General features: G+C 40.3%; 1 protein-coding gene across 2 annotated transcripts in view; it reads right to left on the bottom strand.

Annotated features, from left to right (window-relative positions):
- The window catches only part of TBCEL (tubulin folding cofactor E like), a 71,655-nt gene extending 58,808 nt beyond the window's left edge, over window positions 1–12,847 (bottom strand). Inside the window, exons 1-2 of one of the 2 annotated variants that reach the window (XM_087433823.1) lie at window positions 12,691–12,847; window positions 14–112 (exon numbers count right to left, since the gene is read on the bottom strand). The gene's annotated coding sequence lies outside the window, so the exon portion shown is untranslated. The remainder of the gene's footprint in view (window positions 1–13; window positions 113–12,690) is intronic. The other variant, XM_004427199.3, reaches the window with a different exon arrangement.
- Window positions 12,848–14,914: the final 2,067 nt, after the last annotated feature.

The following is a 14,914-nucleotide window of genomic DNA, read 5'->3' as shown; positions in this document are numbered from 1 at the left end:
TAGACTGAAGTACCTCTTTGTGTGAAAATATTTCTAAGCACTGCTTTCTTGACTTCCATAGCTTCTCACTGTCAGGAAACCAGATGTCCATATCCCTATTAAATTAGGCATTCTGAAATATAGAAAAGCACTTTCCATACACTTACAGCAATCACAACAACAACAACAATAAAAGTTTAACATTCACTATACCCTTTACTTCAATTGCTTCCAAGGAAAGTTCTACCCTCACCCTGCTCCCCCACCCCAACTCCTTTACAAACAAATTTGCACCCACTCCTACCTTTCTATGTGGCCCAGATTTGACTGGAAAAATCTCAAGGCTTTAATGTTGCACTTACTCAAAATTCAGAAGTAGATACATTTACTCTTGAATCGATGTTCCCCAAAAGTCAAGTGTCTCCACACTGAGATTAACAATCATTTTAAAGCCTAGTAATTTTCCACAACAATCCTCTGATACAAACAAACTGACACTTATCTTTATTTACAGGACATGAAACTCACATGACTTGCTCAGGTTTCTGTTGCCCAACCAGGATGCTAAGTCATACTTTCTGTATCCCTAATCTATTGAGCCATCCTATCTTTACTTAAAAAAAAAGGAATATTTTAAGTCAACTGTATATAGCATCATGCACAAATCATAGAAATATAACTTATTAAAATATATGAAAACCATTACAGCCAAAATACCTCTTGTAACCACATCAAGCAACTTTTGAACCACAAAACTAAGCAGCAGGACTGACTGGTCTAGTCACCAAAGGGGAAAAAATTATTCTCAATTTCTCCTTTCCCCCAAAGCGCAATGAATATTAGTTTCTTGAATGGATTAGTTTTCATCCGAAGAAAATTGTATATGCATGCTTTCAGCTTTGAATATACAAGTTTAAGGTCATTACTCAGCTGTTTACAGAACAGAGTACACCATTATCTTTGCTGAGGAGCACCTACAGAAGCTATCAAGTTAAAGCAAGGCCTCATTAGGAACAGACTACTAGCCCATCACTCTGCAACCTTCTAGAGGAGTTTACAAACCACTCTGGCTAATGATTAGGGATTGCCAGAATGTTAAACATCAGCCACACAGAGAGGTTGCAAAAGTTTACAGGTTATAAAACAAAATTCACTAGTCCCTCCCACATTTAGTATTGTGGTGGTATTGCCTGGTGGTAATAAGTGCTGGTTCTAGAACAAAACTGCCTGGATATAAATCATGACTGACCACTTATCTGTGTGACTGTGGGCAAGTTAATTCAGCTCTCCAAGTCTCCATTGCCTCATCTGTAAAAAGAGGTAACAGACAGCCTCTAACTCCTAGCTCATAGGGTTGCTGAAGAATGAATGGAGATAATATGGGAGAAAAGTGTTTAGCACAGTGCCTAGCGCAGAGAAAGTACTTAATAAAGATCAGCTTACTATTACTTCTACTGCTACTACCATCCCTATTATACTACCACCATCACCACTCCATGAGCATGGCAGCATGAATGTATGGCTGGGGGACTTACTTGAAATTTTTGTTATATAGATTTGATCTAATTTTTTTGGTCCTGCGACAATGCTAATTAATATTAATTAATGATTTGGGCAATAAAAATGTCTGACATTTATAATGTCATTCCTCCTTAACTGGAAGGTCTTCTCTTCTCTCCACCTGTCTAAATTGTATACATCCTTCAACACCCTACTCAGAATATACTTCAGAGGTATACTTTTCAGATACCTCCTGCTATAATGCTGTTTCCTTTGAGCTGAGCTCATGGTATCTAATGCCTAAAATATTCAGAGGGCAATTAATCAATCACATATTGGCATGACATCTTTTCATTTTTGTCCCATATACTAGTGGTTTAACTCATGCGTAGTGATGTGATTTTCATTAGTTTGTGTCTTGTGTCCTTACACTGTACAGCTCTTGAAGGTAAGGACTATATCATAACGCTTCTTTTTATCTATCACGGACTGGATCTTTGCACATGATTGGCACCTAGTAAATGTGCTAGCCAGCCCTGGTGGTCTAGTGGTTAAGATTCGGCACTCTCACTGCCACAACTCAGTTTGTTTCCTGGTCAGGGAACCACACCACCTGTCAGTTCTCATATTAGGGCAGCTGCATGTTGCTGTGATGCTGAAAGCTATGCCATCGGGATTTCAAATACTAGCAGGGACATCCAGGGTGGACAAGTTTCAGCGGAGCTTCCAGACAGAGACAGACTAGGAAGAAGGACTTAGCCCCCCACTTCTGAAAAAATTGGCCATGAAAACCCTATAAATAGCAGCAGAACACTGTCTGATGTAGTGCTGGAAGGCGAGAGAATGGCGCAAAAAGACTCGGCGCAGTTCTGCTTTGCTGTACAGGGTCGCTAAGCATCAGAATCCACTCAACAGCACTAACAACAAACAAACGTGCTAATTAATGCGTTTTCTAATCACTTCTGATTGTGCCTATCAAATTATTTTCTAAAATACGAAAAGCAGGTTTATTAATAAACTCTGAGATCAGAGTATTTATGAACAAAAATGCTTCACAGCTACCACTGAAATATGTAACTATGTCTATCTCTCCATGGGGATTCCAAAAATAAGAGATGACATGATAGAGCAATGAATCAGTAGCAGAGTCAAAACTACTTGCTACCTAGCACAAGCTACACTCTTCTGCAAAAACTACAGCCACAATAGATTTAATACTCAATATATGATTTTTGTATCCATACTGTACTTTATATTCTATATGCAAGAGTTAATCATTTATGCCATACTTCAGAACAATAGGCACGGTTTAGTAACTAAAGATGAATATATATGCATTGCTTATGAGAATGTAAAATGGTGTAGCTGCTGTGAAAAACAGTATGGCAGCTCCTCAAAAGATTAAACATAGAATTACCATATGATCCAGCAATCCGACTTCAGGGTATATACCAAAAGAACTGAAAGCAAGGACTTGAATAGATATTTGTACACCAATGTTCATAGCAGCATTATTCACAATAGCCAAAAGATGGAAACAACCCAAATATCCATGGACAGATGAATAAACAAACAAAATGTGGTATGTACATAAAATGAATATTATCCAGCTTTGAAAAGGAAGGAAATTCTGATACATGCTACAACATGGTTGAACACTGACGACATACTGCTAAGTGAAATAAGCCAGATGCAAAAGGACAAATACTGCATGATTCCACTTATATGAAGCATCTAGAGTAGTCAAATTCATAGAGACAGAAAGTAGAATGATAGTTGCCAAGGGCTGGAGAGAATAGGGAAAGGAGAGTTATTGATTAATGGATATAGAGTTTCAGTTTGGGAACATGAAAAAGTTCTGGACGTGGATGGTAGTGATGGCTGCATAACAATGTAAATGTACTTAATGCCACTCAACTATACACTTAAAAATAGCTAAAATGGTATATTTTATAATTATTTTCCCACAATAAAAATATTTTTTTAAATGAAGGAATAAATAAAATATATACTATATATTAAAAAAAAAAAAGATTAATGTAGGTCAAGTCCAAAATTTCTGGTTCTTACTCTCTCAGCACACTTATCAAATTAATGCCAACAATTCACTTAAGGTTCTTAACAGTGAGTGAGGGATAAATAGCCAAATCACAATAAATGTATTTTGTGGAAGATTTGATTTACGATGTATATGATGTTCACTTATCTTTTCCTTGGGCTCCTTTACTGAAGTTCACGTGGAGATATGTCCCTAGTGGATGAGGGACTACACAGAGTTAATATTTAAATTACAACGTCCAAAGGGTACTTGCCTTTACAAAACTTATGCCTTATTAATAGCGCCTCATGATTGACCCTCCTATAGAGTCACAATAAGGGTTTAATAAGTTAGACTTGTTTTCAACATTTTAAGAGTTGCAATTCTTCCTAAAATTCTTTGCTCATTTACCTATGAACTAAACAACTATACCATGATTACAAATAAAAATATTCTCAAAAAAGAAGTCTCTTTATTGAGATAATGGCATCTACCAATCAGAACTCAGTATCTGAGAGATTCATTGCATTAAAATAGTCTCTTAAAATAAAATGTTATAAAGATACGTGTAAGCATGAGAGGGAAAGAAAAGTGCTAAGTTAATGGTTTCCTGAAAAACTGTCTCTCTTCCAAGAGGACACAGTACAGTTGAGACTCATTATTAGAGAATTCCTTATTTACAAATTTGCCTACTCACTAAAGTTTATTTCTAACCCAAAAATCAATACTTGCAGCATTTTCACAGTCATTTGCAGACGTTGGAAAAGCAAAAAAAAACTGGAGTTGTCCACTGGGCACATTTCTAGCTGAGAAAGAACAAGGGGTACTCTGCCTTCTCGTTTCAGCTCTCATACTGTAAACAAGTGTCCTTTTCACCATCTATTTAGTGCCGTGGTTTTCATATTTTTGTGTTTTGTTGGTGATTTCATTATTGAAATGGCTCCCAAGTATAGTGCCGCAGCGCTGTCTAATGTTCCTAAGCACAAGAAGACTGTGATGTGCCTTATGGAGAAAAATACGTGTTAGATAAGATTTATATAGTGCTGTTCACTATGAATTCAAAGTTAATGAATCAACGATATATATTGAAGAAGGTGTCTTTAAACGGAAACACATATGAAACAAGGTTATGTACTGATCAGTTGTCGAAAATGTTGTAACTAGAGATTGGCAGGAACCTAACCCTGTATTTTTCCTAGGAGCGGTGGTTCCATATTCACTAATTCAGTGTTTATGGCAACTTAACATAAGTACCATGAATAACAAGAACCGACTATACTGTGTTAAAGAAAAAACTCTGAAGGAAAAAAAAATACATCAGTAGAATAGAAAAGAGAGCCCAGAAACAGGCCCATGTAAATACGGCAGGAAGTGGCATAGAGATCAGTAGGAAAGGTTAAACTATTCAATAACTGGTCCCAGGACAAGTGAATATCAATCTGGGAAAAATGAAAGCGAATGCTCACCTCACAAACACAGAAAAACTCAACTCCAGATACAAGGTAAAAGGCAAACTTTATCCCTTTGAGAGAAAATAGTTATTTTTTCTAATAGGAGAAAAGCTTTAAGATCTTGATTTACAGAAATATTTCATAATCAAAACATTAAAAAAAAAAACTTTAAGGAAAGGTGACCAGTAAAGTGAAAAACTTGATCATCAAAAAACATTAAACACACAAAAAGGCAAGACAAAAATTAGAAAAAGATAATTGCAACACATGTAACTAATTTGGAGAACTCCTAAAAACAGTAAGAAAAAGGCAAACAATCCAATAGAAAATTGGACAAAAGACATGAACAAGTATTTAACAGAAGATAAAGTTCAAATGACTAATAAATATATGTAAAAGGTGTTCAACTTCGATATTATTCAGAAACAAAAATTAAAATCTCAATAAAATACCATTTATAAAAATCAGCAAAACTTAAAAACTGACATTACCAACTGTTGGAAAAAATGTGGAAGAATAAGAACTCTTCCATTGCTAGTGGGAGTACAAATACCTTGGAAAACAATTTATCACTGTCTAGTGAAGTTGAAGATGCACATATGCTGTGATACAGCAATTCTACTTCTCAGTGTAAACTCTACAAGAACTTGCACATGTGCACAACAGACAAGTACAAGAAATGTCCACAAGAACAGTACTGTTTGAAATTACAAAATCCTGGTGAAAAAAAGGCCCTCACATCCAAGAAAAGGCAACTGGACAAACTGCATTATATTCATAAAACTATATTCATTTATATTCATAAAATGGTACACAGCAATGGAAATTAACAATTGATTGTTCACTATGACTGCTTCCTCATCAACATGAATGACTCTTAAAACAATGCTGAATGGATAAAATAACTAATCACAAGAATATATACAGTACAATTCCACCTATACGAAAATTCAAAAACAGAAAATTAATCATCATATTGTCTAGGGTCACATACATATGTGGTAAAAACTAAAGAAAAGTCAGAGAATAATACACAGAATTGTGGTATCCTTGGAGAGGGGGCAGTGTATAACCAGGGAGAGGCACCCAGGGGGCAAAAACAGTACTCTATTCGCTCCTCAAACCTGCTCTTCCTCCACCAGTCCCCACCTCCAGGGTTATATTTGATTTCTCTCTTCCTCTTACACCCCCATGTAATTAACCAGCAAGACCTATCAACTGTACCTCTAAAACACCCCCATTCTGCCCAATTCTTTCCATCGCCATTACTTTACTCTGCTTCACGCCTCCATCAGCCTCTCACTAGGACCGCTGCAGTAGCCTCTCCCTGGTCTCTCATGACTACAATTCATTCTCCACAAAGCAGCCAAGTGACCTTTTCAAAATTTAAGTCAAATCATGTCCTTTAAACTCTGTTTACCTCTCTAACCTTACCTCCTCCCACCCTCTTCCTAGCCCACTGGGTTACAGCCAGCTTGGCTTTCTACTTCTCAACCTTGCCGAGCTGATTACCCCTCTTAAGGCATTCACAAGGAATGTCTTGGCTCTTGGTTTAACTGGCTTCATCTCAGCACTTAAGCCTCAAATAAATTTAAACACAAATGTTATCGTCTCAATGAGGCTGCCTCTGACCACCCCATCAAAAATAGCACCACTGCCACCATCAATCACTCATCACACTTCACTTTCATTCCTTACAGCACTCACTATGACGTTAGCTCAGTGCTTGTTTTAGGTCCCTCTCTACCAGAACCTAAGTCCCACAAAAGCAGGGATTTGTCAGTCCAGGTCAGTGTTATATGGAGCAGAGTCTGGCACATGGCAACAAGTATTTGTTGGATGAATGAAAAAGTGAATTTTACTTTGAATAAACATGAAGTAATATATTCTGGCAGTGAAATACAAATCAAGTACAGCAATGAGGAGAATGGAAGGAGAAATTTTGAAAAATTACTGGAAAAGCATTAATCTAAGAATTTTAGTTTAAATAATCCTTTTCTCTACAGTACTAGTAATAGATCACATTCCTAAGGACCATGAATGAATTATTAGTGAAAGTTTCACAAAGCCACAGAGTCCTGAGGTTTGGAAGTGTGTCATCTGTTTACATCTCCTGTTTTTAGAAGAGCACTGTGATTAAGAGCATGGAATTCAGTTTGGCCTGAGTCCAGTTATAAATCTGCACTGAAATTTGAGCAAGTTACTAACCTCTCTGCGCCTGCTTTCTCATTGGTAAAATGGAGCTGTTAATAGCTATCTCATAGAGTCACTGTGAAGATTAAATGAAATAAAGTTTTTAAAGCATCTAGTTGTGCCTGGCACGTAGTACATAGTCAATAAATCGTAAAAGCTGAGAGTAGGAAAGTCCAGACAAATGGGAGAGCTTATATGAATCAAACAATAACCAAACATCATCCGCCTCTAGCAGAGGTAGACCAATTACATACAATGCACCCGGAACATATGCCAGGACTAAATCCTTTTCCCTCCAAAAAGAAGACAAATGTACACAACAAAGCAATACATAAGTATGGACAAAGCACTTTCACACCACCAAAGGAGTTAGTTAAGGAGGCTGGCCACACATAAAACTGAGTCTTAAAATTCTGAAAGCCACAGGAATTCCCCAGATGAAAAATAAGGGGAAAAGCACGTGTAAAGGCACAAATAAGTCAAAGTGAGAAAAAATGCAATGCAGCTGGTATGGACGTGTGGGAGGACAGCTGGAAGATGAAGATGGGCTGGCAGGACCAGATGGTAAGGGGCTAAGGTCCTCTGGTTAAAAGCATGCACTTTATTCTTCAGGCAAAGGCGAGATGAAGCAGAAAAAATTTAACATGCAAATTTGATACCAGTGCTTCTAAAGAAGGCAGAACACCTGTCCGAGTTTAAACACCATATAGGTCCACTATCTGTTAGCCTAAAATGGAAAATAAATTTTAAGCCTGAATATTTGAAACCATGAGCAATTTGCTCATTAACAATGGACATGGAACCTATTCTTACCACTTTTCATTTCTTCCATGACCACTGTTATGCTGATCATTGCTATGACAACAGCAGATAAAATCTATTGAGTTTACTATGTGCCTTGTACTAGGTTGTTTTACATTTGTTATCCAATGCTCACAACACCCTTATGAGGGGTACTATTAACCCCATTTTACAGATGGGAAAACTAAAGCAAAGAGAGGTTATGGTCAGATGGCTAGTGGGTGTTAAGAGAGGATTCAAATCTAGGCTGCCTGACTCCAAAGCCCTAAAATTAAATCAATCTGCTGGACTGATATTGCTCAGTTCATTTACACCATTTGCTCAAAAATTACGTGTGTACCTACCGTAATTTAAAGCATCATGCTAGGTCAATGATTCTCAAACTTTACTGTTCAGAAGACACACCTAGGCAGATTCCTAGATTCTGATTCAGTAAGTCTAGGGTGGAATTTTCACAGATCTGAAATTTTAACCATAAATTCAGTCAATTCTGATTCACTTGATCCAGGAACCGAACTCTGATAAACCTCGTGTTAGGTGTCCTAGAGGCTGGAGGGTACTTGAGCCTCCTGTCCTCTATGAGTTTACAACCTAAAAGGGGTAAAAACAAGGTACACTAATAATACAAAGCAATACAGAAAAAGTGGTATGGCCAATACAGGCAGGAAAGACTTCAGGAAGAGGGGTCATCTGTAATGAAATGAAGATGAGGAGGATTTCACGAAGTAAGGAAACACATTTCCCGCAGACTTTCAGGAATAACGTTACATACGCAGGAAGGTACGACCATTAGACAGCTTGGCAAGAGCAGAGGATCTGCACTTAGGAATGGAAAAATAATGTCACAAAAGCAGCAGAGGCTGTAGAACGCCCTCCACGTCCACCTAAACAGCATGGGCCTTATTCAGTGCCGGCCCTGGATGCTGCGAATGGTTTTTGCGGAGGGAAATGATAAATTACAGCAATATTCTTTGGAAGAGTACTCCGATGAAGCTATGCAAGATCCAGTAGAACGAGAATAACAGGCAATGGGAATAGCTAGGCTGTTAGCATTCTAATCTCAAAGAAAGAAAAGAACAGAGTAGTGGAAAAGATGAAAAAGGGAGGAATGGTAACTCTTAATGACTAAATGCATGTAGGGCAACGGCAACAATCACAGCAAAATGATTTCTTCACCTCTTAAGTCCAAATTGTATCACTATCAGTTTTATGTTACTTTTTAGAACTTTGTCTTATATAGCTAACTAGGCCCAAAATACATCGACTTCACTTATTTTAAACACAGCCCACGACTAAGAGGTCAGTAAACAGGCCTCTGAGCAGCCAAAATACATGTCACATAGTTCATACACTAAAAAGAAAAAAAAAGTATAAAGTATTATATATATATAATATATAACACACATATATAGTATATATGTATGTATATATATAGTAGTATACAATATATAGTATAACATACATATATTATATATATAAACGAAAAAGCATTATTCAGAGCTACAGAATCTCATTTTACACCAAGTTCTAACAAATGTAAACAACTCATTTCCAACAGCAGTTTGGAAGCAAAAATTATAAAGGGAAAGAGCTGCTATAAGTGGACATACTTAAGAGTATGAGGTTCAAGAGAAGAAATGAAAACTATAAAAAAACACACACAATCACTCAGGGTAAATTCTCCACAACTGTTTATTGACAGGTACACATGATTCCCAGCAAAGTGAAATTAATGAGAATCTTCCTTAATGTTCCAAATGCCTACCACAAAAAGAAATTTTTAAACATTCTTTAAAGCTAAATATTTTAAAACAAATATTTAGCTGATTAAAAGATAATTTTTAAAGGATAGCTGATACATGCCAACACAGCCCCTCTCATCAGTAATCAAGATAGTCAATACACAGTTAAAGGTAAGAAAGACATATTTTATAACACACAAAGTTTGAAGATGATAAGAATGTTTTATAAAGCATCTAATCAACAATGTGGCCCCACTGATGAAGTTTAATTTCGGGAATTCTTTCCTGATGGCCTTGCCTTAGAATACCATGTTTTAAATAATATGAAGGTGTCCTCAACAAAAATTAACACTACTGAATTGGTCTTAAATACACACCCCATAAATTTACCTACTGAAATCAGGCAACACCATTTGACACTCAATGTCCTGTACTAATAGGCTGTGTGACAACTTTTTAAAAGGACTTTAAACACAGCAACACATGAAGGCCTCTCACTCTGTTCACCAATACTCACTAACATTTATTATAATATTATTCATATAAGGACCTCATCTATTTTATAAACAGATGAAAACATCACTTTCATGGGGGTAATCAAGATGTTAACTAACTCAGTTATACTTAAGTTTATGATTAAGTTCAAAATATATACTAAAGCCATGAACCTATACCTATAATTATGTAGAAAATTGTTACCATATATTAATTATTGGAGTAAGAAGAGTTTAGGTTTCAGCTTGAGATTTTTTTAAATAGCAGAGAAGCAAATCACTGTATATTTACAACACCATAACATTAAAATAAAATTACCTTAACTATGTTGTAGGATCAACTAAAATGAACTAGGCCTCTCATATTTCTGACATACAAAATGATAGAGAAAATTAAAGCACACACTTATTTCAAAAATTTCAGGGGCCAGCCCAGTGGCGTAGCAGTTAAGTGTGTGCACTCTGCTTCGGAGGCCCAAGGGTTCGCAGGTTCGGATCCTGGGCGCACACCGACGCACCGCTTGTCAAGCCATGCTGTGGCCGCATCCCATATAAACTAGAGGAAGAAGGGCACAGATGTTAGCCCAGGGCCAATCTTCCTCAGCAAAAAGAGGAGGGTTGGCATTGGATGTTACCTCATGGCTGATCTTCCTCACATAAAAAAAAAATTTCATAGGGGCCAGCCCTGTGGCATAGCGGTTAAGTTCGGTGAGCTGTGCTTTGGTGGCCTGGGTTCACGGGTTCCGATCCCAGGCGCAGACCTACACCACACATCAGCCATGCTGTGGCAGGGACCCACATATAAAGTAGAGGAAGACTGGCACAGACGTTAGCTCAGGGCTGATCTTCCTCAAGCAAAAAAAGAGGAAGACTGGCAGCAAATGTTAGCTCAGTGTGAATCTTCCTCAGCAAAAAAAAAAAAAAATTTCATGAAATGATCAGGCAACATTAAGATTATAGTACAGAACACAAATATGCTACATGTTATAAATATGTAAATAAATGAAGCAGTCAATTGCATCTGGTTGGTTCTGCCTCCACTCCTCCAATCTATCTCCTTATAATCACCCTTGCTCTCTAGAAGCATGCAACATGAAGACATTAATTGAAGCCAAAGAAATGTGCCTTGGAGACAGTGTTTTTCAAACTGCAACTTGTGACCCATAAATCAATTTAGTGGATTTCAGTCAGCACTTTTTAATGACAGAGAATGGAATATAATAGAAATTATCAGAATGCATCACATATAATAAGGGTAAATACTGCTTTGTGAAACTTTTTGTTCATACGTAGGCATGAACTAGATTATGATGTAAAATGTACTTCTTGCTATGGGGCATGATAAAAAAAAGTTTGAAAGCTCCTACCTAGAGATCTAGGTCTAATGTCTTGGGAGCCAAAGACTGAATGTTTTCATTAGTCCTCAGCACCTACACAGAATCTCTTTGCTCAAGATGGACTCTTGGAAACCAATTTAAGAGGTCCAGGGCAGCACAAAAAGAACTGGGACAAGCCTCAGCTAAGCATGTATTTGGACCTGAAAGGACTGCTAACTTCTCCCAACAGCAGGCCTAGGCGGTGCTGACAAGCTCCCGGTAGCTTAGCAACCTTCAGAGCAGAGCTCCTCGTTCCTCAACCAACGGTAACCGGTAAACAGTTGAACTCTTCCAACCAACTTTCTTTCAACTACAACTTCTAAAATCACTGTGTCCCAAGAGAAGGCAGTATTAAATCTCCTCACTTCACCAATTCCCAGAATGTCTTCCTAGGAGAGGACCTAGAACTCTATACTCCCCATTCTCAACACAGATCCTTATATTCCCCTCCTCCTCCCAGATCCTAGGACAGGGTACCCTCCTCCCAGGCCCCATCTTACTCCAATCCTCTCCTTCTCAGCGTCACCCAACTTGGGGGTAAAACGATTCTCCCAGAAGCCCTCATTAAACTACCGCATCCTTTTACCAGCCCCAGGAAGGAGAAGGCCTAGTGTCCCAGGAGCCTGGGAATGCCCACCCTCTCCTTTCCCCTCTCTGGGGACACGGCCTCTATTTTTTTTTTTTTTTTCCGGATTCAGTGGGTCAGAGACAAGTTTCCTGTTTCCCCAGCAGCCCCAGACTCATCTCCATCTCCTACCAGCCAGGGGGCATCTTCCCATCCGCCACGCCGCTGGGGCACAGTGAGAAGCCTGGATTCTCCCAGGAATTCAGACAGGCCCCCCACACACCCTCCCCCCCAACCCGGGGCCAGACTCCCTCTCCCAGCCCAGGGCCCTCCCCGCCCCGCTAGCCCAGGTCAGCCCCATCCTCCCTCCAGCCCCGCGCAGGTGTCCCATCCCTCCCCTTCTCCCAGGCAGGCCTCGCCCCGCTCCGAGTTCTTCCCGGTGTTTCCTCACACGGCACCCCAGTAGGAGCGGCCCTCCGCGCCTCGGCTCCGGCGGGGAGCGCCTCGGGCCTCGAGAGCCCGGCGGAGCCGGCAGGCCGGGCTCCACTCACCCCTCGGCCCGGGAGGCGGGGGAGCTGCTGCGGCGGCTCCTCGGGCTGCGCCTCGCCTCCCCCCTCCCGGCCACTGCCGTCGCCGCCGCGCAGCCTCCGGCCTCGTCCCGGCCGGCCCCGGACCGGCTCCGCTTCACCTCGGCCCCCACTCTGGCCGCCGGAGCCCGGTGTCCTGCATTGACCCGGAAGCAGCTTTCGCGGCCCAACAACAACACGTGACCCTGTCGCACGTGTCACGTCCGCTGCGTAAATGGGAGGGGGCGCTGGAGGAGTGGGTCCTCCCCAACCAAGCCGGGTTGCCATGGCGACAGGGATGCCTGTACTAGCCTGGTTATCACTAGAAACACACCTCGTCTGCTCTTTCTCTAGCCCATCATTTGAAGGGACACTCCCAGGTGCAAAGGAGGAGTACAAATGGTCACATCAGAGTGAAATAGGGTCAGGTCAGAGTAAAGCCTGGGCCGCTGAGAGGCTGCTGCCTTACAGAAAGGAGCTGAACATTTCCACACTTACCTGGAATCTTCTCCTGGCTCTGACACTAATTTGCTGTGTGACCTTGATCAACTCACTTCCTGTCTCTGACTTCAGTATCCTCACTAGGTGAGCTCTAGGCTGTGATCTAATTTGATCCTAAGATACTTTTGCATCAGAATGTGGTAGCACTCTGGCCTTTATTCTGTGTCCCCTTTGCAAGGCCTGCAGCATCCTGAGTTTTCAGTGCTCAGCACCCATGGAGTCATACCAGCTTCCATTCATTGAGCCCCTTCTAGGTACCAGGCACTGTTACATATGCTATTTCTAATTTTTACAACATTCCGAAAGTAGGTGTTTTGTAGAATCGAAAACTGATGTTCACAGAGGTTAAGTGATCCGCCCAAGACCAGAGAGTCAGTAAAACTGACCAGGCTGAGATTTGAATCCAGGTCAGTCTGGCACCAAAGTCAAGTCCACGCACTTCACATTATACCATGCTGTTGCTCCAGCTCCATACACGTTATATCTGACCATTCAGCTGTGATTGCTTAAGTGCTTCTTTGTCCATTTCTTTTGCAGGAACGTACACGGAATAGGGACGGTGCTGGCTGATCCTGAAGAGAATTCAGCCTTGTTTGGATATGTTAGCTGAAGTGCTAGGAGTCGAAGAGATCTACATGCATAAAGTGTGTGTGCTTTCATGCAGTGTGTGTTAGGGAGCAGGCGAGGGATTGTGATGTGCATGCACGTGTATATATTGGTTCCTAGGTGGGGAACATAAAGTTCTTTAGGGGGGGACCCAATAGCAGCTTATCACCATCAGTTTCTGGGGACTTCCGTCTCTCATTTTGTTTTGTTTTGTTTTATCCTCTAGGTAGGGCATAGAGTTAGAGGGGAAAAAGCCCAAAAGAGCTTATTAAAGAAATTGCTCTGAGGACCAAGGGGAGGGTAAGCCAAGCAGTGTGGCTTAGGTTGCTGACGTGGGGACGTCCCTCCTCCTTCTTCAGAGAACAGAGCGCCTTTCTGGCACCTTAGGATTAATGGCTTTGGGAGAATCAAGATCATTGGCATGACCACTGTCAGTAGTAGCCTCAGCAACAAGGACCATGAGAAGAGCAGAGAGAAGTATCCACAGAGGAGGAAGAACAAGGTGGTTGCCGCATGGACACTTTGTTGATAGACTTACTTGTGAGCTCAGGTACACTTGGGGACACCCAGAAACACTTAGGAGGCTAGATGTCCCATGAGCAACTAGGAAAAAATGCAAGAAATGTGGGTCATTACTGTTAAATACTGGGTATAATATGTAAAGACATATGAGTATTGTCGGTGCCTGGGTATGCCTAGTTATATACTTCTTTGTTTCTTTGAGATATCCTTGAGTCATTTTTCTTTTCTTCCCATCTCTGCCCTTATAGAGCAAGCTCTTAAGATCGATTTCTCTACCCATCTCCTGTCTATCTCCGTAAGACAGCCAAAATTATCTTTCTAAAACTCGTATCTGATCACATTATTCCCTGGAGCTTAAAATCCTTCAGAGACTCCCCAAGGCTTTCAGGGTAAAGTCACAATTATTAAGATGCTCCTCAAGGCTTTTCACCATCTGGGCCCTGCTGACATCTCCAGCCTCATCTTTTGCCTGTCTCTTCTTGTTCTATACCTGCTCTGTTCAACCTGGTAGCCACTAGCCACACGTGGCTATTTAAATTTAACTTAATTAAAATTAAGCTAAAATTGCATTTCCTGAGTT

This window comes from Ceratotherium simum, chromosome 7 (assembly GCF_057802395.1).
Source record: "Ceratotherium simum simum isolate JZ-2026a chromosome 7, ASM5780239v1, whole genome shotgun sequence".
Lineage (NCBI taxonomy): Eukaryota > Metazoa > Chordata > Mammalia > Perissodactyla > Rhinocerotidae > Ceratotherium > Ceratotherium simum.
This window is presented reverse-complemented; position numbering and strand designations above follow the sequence as displayed.